The 13,251-nt window shown below is 39.2% G+C and overlaps 1 long non-coding RNA gene across 1 annotated transcript in view; it reads left to right on the forward strand.

Annotated features, from left to right (window-relative positions):
- Positions 1-6,365, forward strand: part of LOC115271697 — a 32,018-nt gene extending 25,653 nt beyond the window's left edge. Inside the window, exons 2-3 of the long non-coding RNA XR_003900070.1 lie at positions 892-997; positions 6,211-6,365. This is a non-coding gene — a long non-coding RNA (uncharacterized LOC115271697). The remainder of the gene's footprint in view (positions 1-891; positions 998-6,210) is intronic.
- The last annotated feature ends 6,886 nt before the right edge of the window (positions 6,366-13,251 follow it).

Below are 13,251 nucleotides of genomic sequence, written 5' to 3' on the forward strand. Positions count from 1 at the left end.
AAACGTGTGTTAAGCCATTACATTTAATATTTCATGTCTCTTAATACATCTTTATATTTATAAAGCATCTAGTTTTCTTTCTTTTTAAAAAATTTTATTTATTTTTTGAGAGACAGAGAGAGACCGCGTGAGCAGGGGAGGGTCAGAGAGAGAGGGAGACACAGAATCTGAAGCAGACTCCAGGCTCTGAGCTGTCAGCACAGAGCCTGATGTGGGGCTCGAACCCACAAACCACGAGATCATGACCTGAGCTGAAGTAGGACACTCAACCGACTGAGCCACCCAGGCGACCCCAAAGCATCTAGTTTTTTTTCTGTCTGGCAGCGGCAAAGATTTCTTCAAATGTGAGTATCAGGTAAATAATTGTCTTCAGATGTATCTAATTTACTGGCTATTGTTGTACTGTATTGTATTTTTATTGTATTTTATCCTTAGTACTTTAAAATGTTTTTCATGGGGTCCCTGACTGGCTTATTCAGATAAGTGTCTGACTTTGGCTCAGGTCATGATCTCATGGTTGGTGGGTTCGAGCCCCACGACAGGCTCTGTGCTGACAGCTTGGAGCCTAAAGCCTGCTTGGGGTTTTGCATCTCCCTCTCTCTCTGCCTCTACCCGTTCACGGTCTATTTCTCAAGAATGAATAAGAATTAAAAAAATAAAAAAATAAAATATTTTTCTGAAGTTCACATGCTTCTTTCTTTTTTACACTATGCCTAGTCACATTTTATTGCCAACTACTTTTTACTCATGATATCTTATTCATGATGTGTATATTATCATAACCATGTATTCATGTTTTATGATGCTGCTTTGAAATTTATCAGGGGAATTCTTTGAGAACTGGGTGGGAAATGTATATCCTGGAAATGATTTATTTTTCTTTTCTTACAGGAAAGTGTACATATTATTAACCCAGGGCCATTTGGATTCCTGCCTTGAGATTTTTCAAACTATAGAGATATTTGGACTTTGAGTTTAAAATGAACATGAAAGACAGGTAAGGATGATGAGTTTTTCTTCTTCTACATAGTGCCAGAGCTCAAGTAGGCAAGCACTCCTGTGTTTGTTTCTAAATTACCTTATCTTTTTGGCTTTTGACTGTAAGTAGGCATCTTGTTGGTGCCCCCATTTGGAAAAGAATTAGAATTAGCTCTTTGCTTCATGTGTGAATATCAAACCAAAACTCCTATTTCAAGGATTTCACTGATATTTCTTTGGGGGAACAAAAAGCTTGCATTTGCTTACATCCTGGGATTCTTTTTCCACTTTACTATTTGCTTCTGAGTAATACATTATATTCTTAGGGGCGCCTGCACGGCTCAGTCGGTTAAGCGTCCAGCTTCAGCTCAGGTCATGATCTTGCAGTTTGTGGGTTTGAGCCCCGCGTCGAGCTCTGCGCTGACAGCTCAGAGCCTGGAACCTGCTTCAAATTCTATGTCTCCCCTTCTCTCTGTGCCTCCCCTGCTCATGCTCTGTCTCTCTATGTTTCTCAATAATAATTAAATGTTAAAAATTTTTTTAAGTATATATATATTTTGAGATATTTTACACTAAATTTTGTTTATTTGTTTGTTTTTGTGGAAACATATCTTGGGATATCCTGTCATACTGCCAGGAATGAAATCCAGTTTATTTGAAAACAATTTTCTCAGACTTCAAAAAAAAGAAGATTTAATTAACTACACTCCGGACCTTATGACACATTATAATCATTAGACTATCTCACTGTCATTGCTCTCTGCCTATAAACAACCATTCTGATGTGTTGAATATATATTTCGGAAGTTTTCTTTCAAAATGTCTATTGGTATCTCATGTGAATATATTTTTAATTTATCCACGCGGTATAATCTCTTTAAGACCTCCCCCCTCCCCCTAAGACTGCTTTAAAAGATTTCTCTGTGAGGGTCTCCTGGGTGGTTCAGTGGGCTAAGCATCCTACTTCAGTTGAGCTCATGATCTCACAGTTGGTGAATTGGGCGCATTGGGCTCCCCGCTGACAGTGCAGAAGCTGCTTGGGCTTCTCCCACTCTGCCCTCCCCCACTGTGAACAATGCGCATGTGTGCTCCCGTGTGCGCGCACGTGCTCGCTCGCGCTCTCTCTCTCTCTCTCAAAAATAAATAAATGTAAAAAAAATATTTCTCTGTTTTCAACTAAGTACGTTGAATTTGCTTCTTCTCTTAAGTAATTCTCCACGGCAGACATCTACCACGGTTTACCTATCTGCTTTTCTAAGATAAATTCCCTTGTGGCTTCCAGCTTCCCGTCCCCACGGTGAGGACTGTCTGGGGTATCCTCACGTATGAGCCCTACCACTTCTGGGTTGTAGCTGAGGAGGGACTGTTCTTGATCTCTAGTGCTGGACTGCCCTCCGTGGCAATGAAAATCTACTTCTCGCAGCACCGGAGGAGACGATACACATCTCACATTTCTACTAAAGCTAGACTTTATCTTTCTTTTTAATTTTATCTCTAATTTTGTCCACGGAGCCCCTAAGATCAATCCTTCCAAAATAAACGAAGCAGTTTTGTCAAAGTGGATGCAAGTGTTTCACTAAGAGGATTTTTTCCATGCAAAATTTGGTTGTCGAAAAATTATGAAGTACGTTGGGAACATCCTGGTCATACGAGTTGACTTTTTAAACTGTAAATTACCTAAAATCCGACTGTAGATAAACTATGTGTGGTGAAATTTAGAGGTTGAATGAACACATATTCTACATGCAAAATACACTACACTTTGAAGAATTAGAAAGAAAGAAGTGGTCAAATATGTCAATATTTTTCTAAAGATTGATTACACATTGAAATGAGTAAAATAAAGTAAATCATCAAAGGTACTACACCTGTTACTTTTTTAACGTGGCAGCTAGAAAATTTTAAATTGTGTATATGTTCCACATTATGTTTCTATTGGATGGAAATGGTCTAAAGCCTTCATTGTACAGGGCTCCTTAATTTTTCTCTGTGTCATGAGTTATCTTCTAAAGCTTCTTCCAAAATACTGAGGCTACCTTCTCATGATTGCTTTGACTGTTCTGAGATGTTCGGGTTGTAAAACATCTCTGGTAGAGAATATGAATTTATCCAAAATAAAAATAAGGTCTCCATGGCAATATCGCTTCTACCTATTTCGGCAATACAAAACACGGCTGTAGATATACAAAACAAAGTCCAGTCCATTGTTTGGACTCTCATAACCATCCTGTCTTTCTTTGCTTTCCTCATTGAGCAAGATAAAGTAATTGGATTTCACATTGTTTTTAGCTTTGTTTCCATTAATTCCATCTATTGAAATACAAAAGGCTACAGATTTTTAGCACTCCATTGTTGAATAGTTTTGCTTACAGATTTCTAACTGCTCTTGAACAAAATATCACCCAAATTGACAGCGCTTGTTGGCAAACTGATTAACATCCATTCCTTCACCTTTAATCCTTTCCTCAGTCTGAGTAATGGTGGCACCAAAGGGAAAAAGTACTGTCCTGCACAAGGGCATATTTAAATCAATGTAGTCACAAGTTCATAGTTCATTTGCAGTATTAGTGAATGAATATTCTAAATATGTATAAATCTCGACAACCAGTTTCTCTTTTGATTGGTAGACTATCATACTTTTTAGGGTTGTATGTATTGTTTTGATTATTAATGCTCCATGGCCAGTTCCAAGGACAGTTCTGGTTTATAAACTTCATTAGCCTTGTTTTCTATAGCATTGCACTTTATCAGAATTTGCATTCAGAATATTGCTGCAAATCTGTTAGTTTTATCTCCAATATCGAATATGTAAACAAGGTTTATAGTAAAATTTACCGAAATGATAGATATTTCATTTTTGACAAGTTGAATCTCAAAAACTTTACTTTGATTCTAAAAACTACTCTAAAGATTTGAACCATTATGTGAGTTGAAATATTTTTTATCTGATTCATATGATGCTCTGGATACAAAGCTCATGTCAGTTCTATGTCTGCAAAGGTTTTCTACCAATGAGCCAACACATTGCAAAGCTAATACTTTACTTTTTTTTTAAGTTTATTTATTTATTTTGAGAGAGAGTACAAGCAGGGGAGGGGCAGAAAGAGAAGGAGAGAGAGCACCCTAAGCAAGCTCGGCACTGTCAGTGCAGAGCCCGACACTGGGCTTGATCCCATGAACTGTGAGATCATGACCTGAACTGAAATCCAGAGTCAGACACCTAACTGACTGAGCCACCCAGGCGCCCCAGCTAATAATTTACTTTTAGCTGCAGACAGGAAATCTTGTAACTGAAGATCAATGGCAGCAAGGGCCATTTGATCCAAATGAAAAGTCATGTTTCATCGAATGATATAAAATGTACTTATACATCTTGATTTTTCATCTTCTTGAGTTATTTCTAACTCTTGAAATAGATGTTGGTGCTCCATGAGATTTTTATCTTCTGGTTTTCTCACAGTCTCTTGTGACACTATAGCTCACATGGTGTTTAGCAAATGCTAACAAATATTTTGTGCAATATATAGCCATCATTAAGTTGATTGAGAAATATAAATAAATTATTTAACTTTTCATTAAATATTTACATTAAAAGATCATTCTTGTCTAAATGTCTTACTATAAAATTCCAAAAGCATTTCACAAATGTATAACATTTGTGAAATAACTTAACCACAGGTATTGAAAACAGATTACTGGTTGCTTCTGTTAAGGATGAGGGAGCAGAGGGGGGCCTGAGTGTCTCAGTCCATTGAGAACACGGCTCTTGATTTCACTCAGGTCATGATCTCATGATTTGTGAGACTGAGACCCTCTTTGAGCTCTGCACTGGCAGCATGAAGCCTGCTTGGGATTCTCTCTCTCTCTTTCTCTCTGCCCCTCCCCAGCTCTCTCTTGAGCATACACACTCTCTCTACCTCTCAAAATATATAAACATTTAAAAAAGGGTGAGGGGGGATGGGCATGGCTTTACAGACATATTAAAAAAATAAATTAACCTGCAATTATGTTTGAAAACCTTTGTGGCTGGTGTGAAGGAGACAAGAAAGAGGAGGGTTGCTGTGTAGGATAACTTCTTCTGTCACTAATGGAATCACTGCTCTCTATAGGCTGAATGGAATCTTTTTCTGCATGGGGGACATTGTATGTAGTTGCATGGATGTTGACTAGAGTACAGTATTAATAAACTCTTGTCATAGACTGTATTTACTGAATTGACAATCGGACAGCAGAGGAGAGGGACTCTATCTGCTGGCAGCCTGACCTAGAATGAAGCAAAGCTTTCCTAAGCTTACTCTTATATGGAAAAGCCAAGGACTGTCTATTGGTGCTTGAAAGTGACAAAAATACACCAGTGCAAGTTGAGGGCACCTTCTAACATCTGAAACATCATTGATTTCTGCCAAACACTGCAGCCTGAGACCAAGCACCTGAGCATGGGAGATGATCACCCCCACAATCCCACAGTGAGAGAGAGAGAGAGAGAGAGAGAGAGAGAGAGAGAGAGAGAGAGAGAGAACCACTGGCTCAGTTGTGATCATGTGACGCTTAGCATCATGTATACTTGTATTGCAAGACTTTGCTTGTTTATCAAGTTAAATTGTATTAGAAATGTTTGCCTGTCTTGCAGAACATTCGTTGAACAAGTTACTTGCAATCTGAGGTTTAATGGTATATTGTTTAGGACTTTTATACCTGTATTTATTTTCACTGCTTCATCTTTCAGTTCTTGAAGGCAGTTTGTTAAATTGTCCAGTTTGTTAAAATGAGAGGGATTCAGGTAAAGGTCAAAGCAGAAAACTTTTTTTTTTTAAATAAACCCAGTCGGAAGCAGTATATTGATAAATTTAATAACTAATTCTTTGAAAATAAGAAGTTGACAATTTAGAAAAAAAATAAAGGAAAATATAGAAACACACACAAGAAAACTGCAAATGAAAAACCAGATATAAGCGATGTACAGAGGAATTGAGAAATTACAAGTATGATGTTCTAAGCAAACATTTACTTAAAAAATTTAACCGTGAAGATAATATTCTGAGGAACTTGTCATCAACTTTAACTGGACAAGTAGTAGAAATGCCAAATAAGTCAATCACCAAGGAAGGAATGGGAAATTTTGGCAAACTATCTCCACCAAAAACCTGGTTCTAGATGTACCTGACATTGTAGGTACATTTTTTTCAAATTTTGAAGGAACTTTTCAATCTAATGTCACCTGTTCTGTTTTAGGACAAAGAAGAAACTGGAAACCAGGACGACAGGATAGTAATATGTAAAAAAGCACAAACAATCATGTGTAAAGCAACATCACTTTTGAACATGTGTAAAAAATTTATACTTTTTGTATAATCAGCTACTATTAAATAGAAGAAATGCCACAGAAATGTAAGAGTGACTTGATCTCAGGGAATCTTCTGGTTTGTTGTAGTAAGTACATCACTTAGTCAAATAAGAATTTTACAAGTGATATAGCTTTAATACCTAACTTTTTAAAAATCTTGGAATATTAATAATAGGATATATTTTAATATGAAATATATATTATGTGTATATAATATTTATATATGATATGTATTTATTTATATAAATGTATATAATAATATATGTATAATATTTATATATTCATCTGTAATATATATTTACATAATTATAAGATAGCAGCCATATATATATATATATATATATGACAGCAGCAATATTATACTTAAGAGTAATCCACTGGCAAATTCCCAATTAACAAAGTAAAAGAGATGAATCTACCCAATAAAGCAAGGAGTGAAGCAGAAATAACAGACCCAAATATTGGAGAATAGACAAAATCTTCATTGTCTATAGATGATAAGACTTAAACCTAGAAAATTTGAGAATATCGAGTACAAAACAACATTAACACCAGTAGGAGACCTTGGTTGTCGGACAGACACAAAGGACTTTCTTTAATGCCAGCAATACGTCTATTGCTGGAAAATATTCTTAGAAGACCTTATGAACAGGGAAAAGATCAGGACAACCAGAAATATAAGCTATGTTGGAATAAATATATGAGAACTAAGTAAGAACACCCCAGAACTTTCTTACCAGACACAAGGGAAGGGCTTAAGTAAATGGACACACCTGAGCAGGGCAGGTGTCGGACGGCAGACAGGGTGCGACAGGAAAGAGAAATGGGACATGTCTTTGCTGGACTCTGTTTCATCCCTAGGCAGACATTTCACATCTGATACTTGACCCTCTAGGTCTCCGTGTGCAGGGAAATATGGTCCGGCCTTTGGAAGATTCGACCTCAAGGCTGACCTCCAACCATGGAGAGGCTTTCTTCACCTCCCTGTCTTCCTGAACTGGAGGAGGGGATGAGGAACTCAGGGGAGGATTCAGGCTCTGATCTGGTGGTGATCACCCGTGTGTGGTAGTGTTCCCCTTCCATTTAACAACGTGAGCACTTGTCTCCCATGTGGGGAGGATGCACCGTCAATCCATGGATTTAAAAACCAACGACCACCCTCCCCAACCCATAAGCGCACATTTTGCCCCAAGTCCATCTAGCTTCAGAGGCTTAATGTGGATAAAGACCTAGTTGAAAGTAGCAAGGTCTGATGTCACAGGGAGGCAAAAAAAAATCTGTTGCTTATTTTTAACCCTTAAGCAGAATTTTTTAAACTCTGTTTTCTTACCTACCAGTGTATTCATTTATTAGTTCTTTTACCTGATATTTATATTAACCTGCCATGTGCCAAGTACTGTATTAAGCATGGGGGTAAAATGGAACATGTATATTCATATATGCATATGTAAACATTACATAAACATGTATATGTGTGTACACATACATGTGTTTATATGTAACATATACATACATATATCCTAAGTATAAAATACATATACAAAGGAAAAAGACCACAGGTAATGGGTACTGAGATGATTTCTAGGAGGTGATATTACAGTTGATTGTGAGATATTTTCTGGCTTTTTTCAAGTGCCTGTAAAAAGCATGGGTTTTTATTTTCCATCTGGGGGAAAATACCCTGAGGAACTCTACAGAAACACAGAGACTTGAATTACTGAATGACAGTCCCTATTACGATGCCCGAGCATGCGCTCCACGGTGGGTGTGATGTAGATACTTTCAGTGAAGAGCCACATCCTGACTGTGATTCGACACCGTGCTGGTAGTGGGCAGTTCTAATTGTTTAGCTCTTTTATGGAGACTCCAGCCTCAAGGTAAATTTGGCTCCTGAACTTTTTCTTCAGGTGACATACCGTGATGAGGGGCACTGTCCCTCTGATGGAGATCTTATCTTTTTAATGTAGGAGCACTGTGTTTGAGATTGATGACGGTCTGGCTTGTGAAATTCCCAATCATCCGCTTGCGATGGGGTTTCCCTAAAGGATGCGCTAAAGAGCGTTTGGAGACAAGGAGGTCTATAACAGGATGGTCAGAACAGGCCTGGGAGGAAGTAACCAGGGCCTGAAGAGTGGAAGGCAGAGACAGGGATGGAAGATAGGCAGGTGCTAGACCAGCAGGGTTCATTACTGACTGCAGATGGGTTTCCTCGAGACAGAGGGGGGGATGGGGCAGTGACGATCAGGCTGCTGGTTTTGCAGGGTAAGGACATTGGCAGAGGTTGGTGAAATCAGTGTTGAAAATGTCACCAATGGGAAAGGATATCATTTTTACAATTTAGTCAGTAACACAGACCAAGATGGGGTGAGGGGGCAACACAAAATCAATAAGCAAAGAAAAGGTGAAAGTACACATGAAGCTTCTTAAATTGAGACACGTATGTTCTCATACAGTTGCATTCCTGGTATTGGAAAGCATTTTATAAACTATATGTGGTTAATATGGATATTTTGATGATAAGGTGCATTCTACTTTTTAAATGTATATTCTTGAGAGAGACTGCAAGCTAGGGAGGGGCAGAGAGAGAGAGAGGGACAGAGAATCCAAAGCAGGCTCTGCCCTGACTGCAGAGAGCCCAATGTAGGACTCGAACTCATCACCAGAGATCACAACCTGAGCTGAAGGCGGATGCTCAACCGACTGAGCCACCCTGGTACTCCCATGCGTTGCATTCTAAATCAGAAAATGTAACATGTAGGTAATGAATCTGTACTATTTCCCCACCTTGAATGCTTACACTTGAGATTAAAGCCATGGTAGGTTTATAATCCTGGAAGGAAGAAAGTAGAGAACATTTGTGTCAAGGTAAGCTCTGTCTTGGTTATACACATAAAGGAATGTTTGAATGATTGAACGTTTAAGTGAGTCATTTGAGAACTTGAGTAATGCAGAAAGACCACTGCTGTTTGTGACAGTTAGCAAAATTCACCCACAAAGCAAAGCCATTTCTGGAGCCAATGGGAGATCTATATTTATATTTTAGGATGAGACTTGCTTCCTTTAAACCCTAAAATACTGCTGAAGATCTCGAGAAAAGAGGAACACTTCTAAATGGAAAGGGTCTGTGTTGCTGCTTTTCTTATTTAATAAGAACAATTTTAGAGGGAACATAAAAAGAACTATTTAACAAGATATAGATCAATTTCTGTTGAATTATAAATAAACATTCAAATACAGTTCTGCGTCCTGGCTAGCAAGGGATGAGTCATTACAGGAGGTGGCATTTACATCAGCATATGGTTATTCTTTTCCATGGAAATAAATGAATTTTAGGATTAGCAACAACTTGCCCATGGCAAAGAAAATTCCTGTTTTGACTCTGGTGCATGGTGTCCACGTCTTCCTCACTGAAGTGGGCCCATGATGGAGGACTCTAGGCTCTCTGTAAAGATTCAACCAACCACTTCAAGTCAACCACTTGACTTGGAAGGTGATTCCAGCAAACCAGGAGCCACCTGAGTTAGGAGGACTGGGACCCAATGTGCTACACTGCAACAGATCTCACAGATCTGAACTGGGAAGAGTTTATTTCAGACACTCAGCAAACTGGGGAAGATTTGTTGATTTCGATGCTAACGCAGTAGTTAAGCCACACTGACCTCGCACAGCCGTGCTCGGTGCTTACACACTTAAATACGTGGATTTCTCCTCCTCCCTTCCCATTTTTAGAATGAGCAGACCAAGAAGTGTTATGATCTGTTGATAGAAAGAACAAAATGGGGAAGGTGACCTTTAGTTGAAAATAGGAAATTAATTCTAAGAATTGCCAGCTTGAAACCCCAATCCTGATTCCCTCCACTAGATAATGACGCATGGAGTTCCTCTGTATTAATAGCAGCTCAGATAAGTTGGCTGTTTTAAGAGAATCCCCCCAAATTGGAAACCTTAGTTCCATACAGAAAATATTTGGTACTTACCACCCACTGAAGCAAGGAGAGAGAACCCTAGCTCCCTCAACCCAGTTACCAAGTAACCCAGACCTTCCTCTTCCAAGGACATTGAGGACATGGGACATCAAAGCCATGAACTTGCTTTGTTATACAGCTGAAGATCCATTTCTGGGAGTTTTTCTTTTGTAAATATAGGAGGAAGTATGGAGAGTGTAACACTAAATGAAATAAAGTAGTCAGAGAAAGACAAATATAATTTCACTCACCTGTGGAATTTAAGAACCAAATGAGTAAAACAGAAAAAAAGAGAGAGACAGAGGCACCAAGAAACAGACTCTTAACTATAGAGAACAAACTGAAGTTACCAGAGGGGAGGTGGGTGAGGAGATGGTAGCAATCAGTGATGGGGATTAAGGAGGACACTTGTCGTGAGCACTGGGTGTTATGTGAAAGTATAAATCACTATATTATACACCTGAAACGCATAATACACTGTAGGTTAACTATGCTAGATTTGAAATGAAAAAAGGAAGAAAGGAAGAAAGAAAGAATGAAGGAAGGAAGGAAGAAAGAAAGAAAGGCACTAAAAATTACAAGAATGGAGCAGTAGAAAGAAATCTGAATTTTTGAATTAAAGCCATTGCTAGAAAGACAAATATTTTAGAAATTAAAGTACCCCAAATAAATCATTTAAATTTTCTGAGAATAATAATATCATGTATACCATAATGTCCAGGCACTTTTTCTACCATTGTATCATTCTGATTCTTATAACAATCTTTTGAGCTGTATGGCTAACGTTGGTCCCCAACCACACCCCCAGAGAGCAAGTGATTGGTATTCCCCTTGTATAAAATCAGGACATTTTCTGGTTCTTTGCAATTCTTTGCCAAATCTTCCAAAATAGGTGAATGAGAGCTGACATGTACCACGGATGGGCTCAGGGAACTTCGACATCATCTAGAATCTCCATCAAGGTGTATGCAAACTAGGCGCTAGGTTGAACCATATTAAATCTAATATTGGAGGTAAAGATGGTCTAGAATTGCCTGTTACATAGATTTAAACCTAATACGACCATTGTCCTCATAAAGATGAACAGATGGGGCTTAGAGGGGTAAAAAGATTGGCCCAAAGCAAAGCAGGCAGAGGGGGGCTTTGATCCCAGTCTGTCTGAGTCTCAAGCCATGGCACCATCGACAGCCACTGAGTCCAGCACTTGTGTATCCGCACCTTCGCGTGATGTGACTTTTGGACTTGAATAGATTCGGCACAGCCGAATCTTGGCCTTCATTTTCCTTCTGGCAGGAATTCTCCCGACTTTCTGCTGCCACCACTGACCCCAGCTTGAAGAGGCATTGGGGCTGGGTTAGTCTTCCCTCAGCTCATTCCAGAGATCAGGTACCAGCTCCTGGTTTTGTCCTGGATGTCGTTTCTGTCTTGTGAATGTTCTTTGGAAATTCCAACCTGAACGAAATTCCTGAGTCCTTCAGAGCATTACCCAAGTCCTTGGACATACTTCCTTTTGGGAGTCTTGGGCCAGGGGATGTAGCTTCTTGTTCTTCCTTTCTTTTCTTTTCTTTTGTTTCTCTTTTTTTTTTTTTTTTTGGTATTGATATGACTGTACCTAGAAAAGTGTTTCATTTTGTAAGTTTTTTGCACCAGAGAACCAAACCAATGTTTTTATTGCCATTTTTAACTATTCTCTTAATGTAACTCTTTGGCTGGCATACACCAACATATCATGGGTTTTTATAAGAACATATATATTTTAGAGATTTTTTTTTTTTTTTTAGAAAGAGAAAGTTCAGGGGAAGGGACAGAGAGAGAGAGAGAATTTTTTTTTTTTTACAAGTGGATCAATTTATTAAGTAGGAGGTGGAGAAAGTGAGGCACCAATAGAAGATACAACACCCAAACAACCGAATTTGAGATTCCTTAAAAAACATGTGTCGGTCACACACTTCCGACTTGTCAGGGGAGATGAGGGAATAAGTCAGGTGACAGGAACGGTGGCTGCTTCTGGGGCTAGGAATGATCTCTGCAGAACTTTCAAGGCCAAGTCTCGGGCTCAGGATCGAGACCTCAGTCAGTGCAGATGTGGGGCTCAAATTCACAAACTGTGAGATCATGCCCTGACCTGAAATCAAGAGTCAGATGCTCAACCAACTGAGCCACCCAGGCGCCCCATGATGGTTTATATTTCTGAGAGATTACTCTTTGCCCAGCTCTGTGCTAAGTGCTTTACATGGGCTCTGCATTTTAATTCTCATACTGAGGCTCTGAGTTGGGTACGGTCATTGGCCCACGTAATAGATAAAGAGGAGGGTGCACAGGGAGGCTTGGTCAAGGTAATGCAGCCAGGATGGTGCTGACGTGCACATCCAGACGCTGAGCTCTCTTTCTCGGTGCTCTCTTGCCTCCCTGGGGTTGGATCCTGAATGATTTTGTTACATCATATTTAATTGCCAGGTCATTGTATGTAAGTATGGATACTTTTGATCCAATATCCAGGTTAAACAAGTTATTTAGTTATTTAATCCAGCAAGTCATACAGTTGTGTCAAGTACACTGTTCTTTTGACAATTAGATACATCTTTTTGTTTTTTAAATAGATGTTTGGGGCCCTGTGGAAATTCGCCCTGGCTAACGTTAAACTTCCTGAGGCATAAGCCAAGGTGACAAGTAATGAAGCCCCTGTTGTATCACATGTGATGATGACAAGGCGGGAGAGATGACTTCATGCCCCGGAGCATTATGGCTGAGCTCTAGGACGTCACAGAACCTTGACAATAACAGGCTGGGGGAGGGGATGGAGGTAGGGTTCTGTACTGGTTGTGTTTGCAGGAGATTGTCCTTTTGTTAGTTTATCCCAACTCCATTTAGGAGAACCTTGCTCTTTAGCCTTGTGAAGACCCAGGCTTTTCTTCTAGAAGAGTTGGTTTGGTTTGGTTTCATGCTGAACTAAAGGAGAGTGAT

The sequence above is a fragment of the Suricata suricatta genome, chromosome 2 (genome assembly GCF_006229205.1).
Source record: "Suricata suricatta isolate VVHF042 chromosome 2, meerkat_22Aug2017_6uvM2_HiC, whole genome shotgun sequence".
NCBI lineage: Eukaryota > Metazoa > Chordata > Mammalia > Carnivora > Herpestidae > Suricata > Suricata suricatta.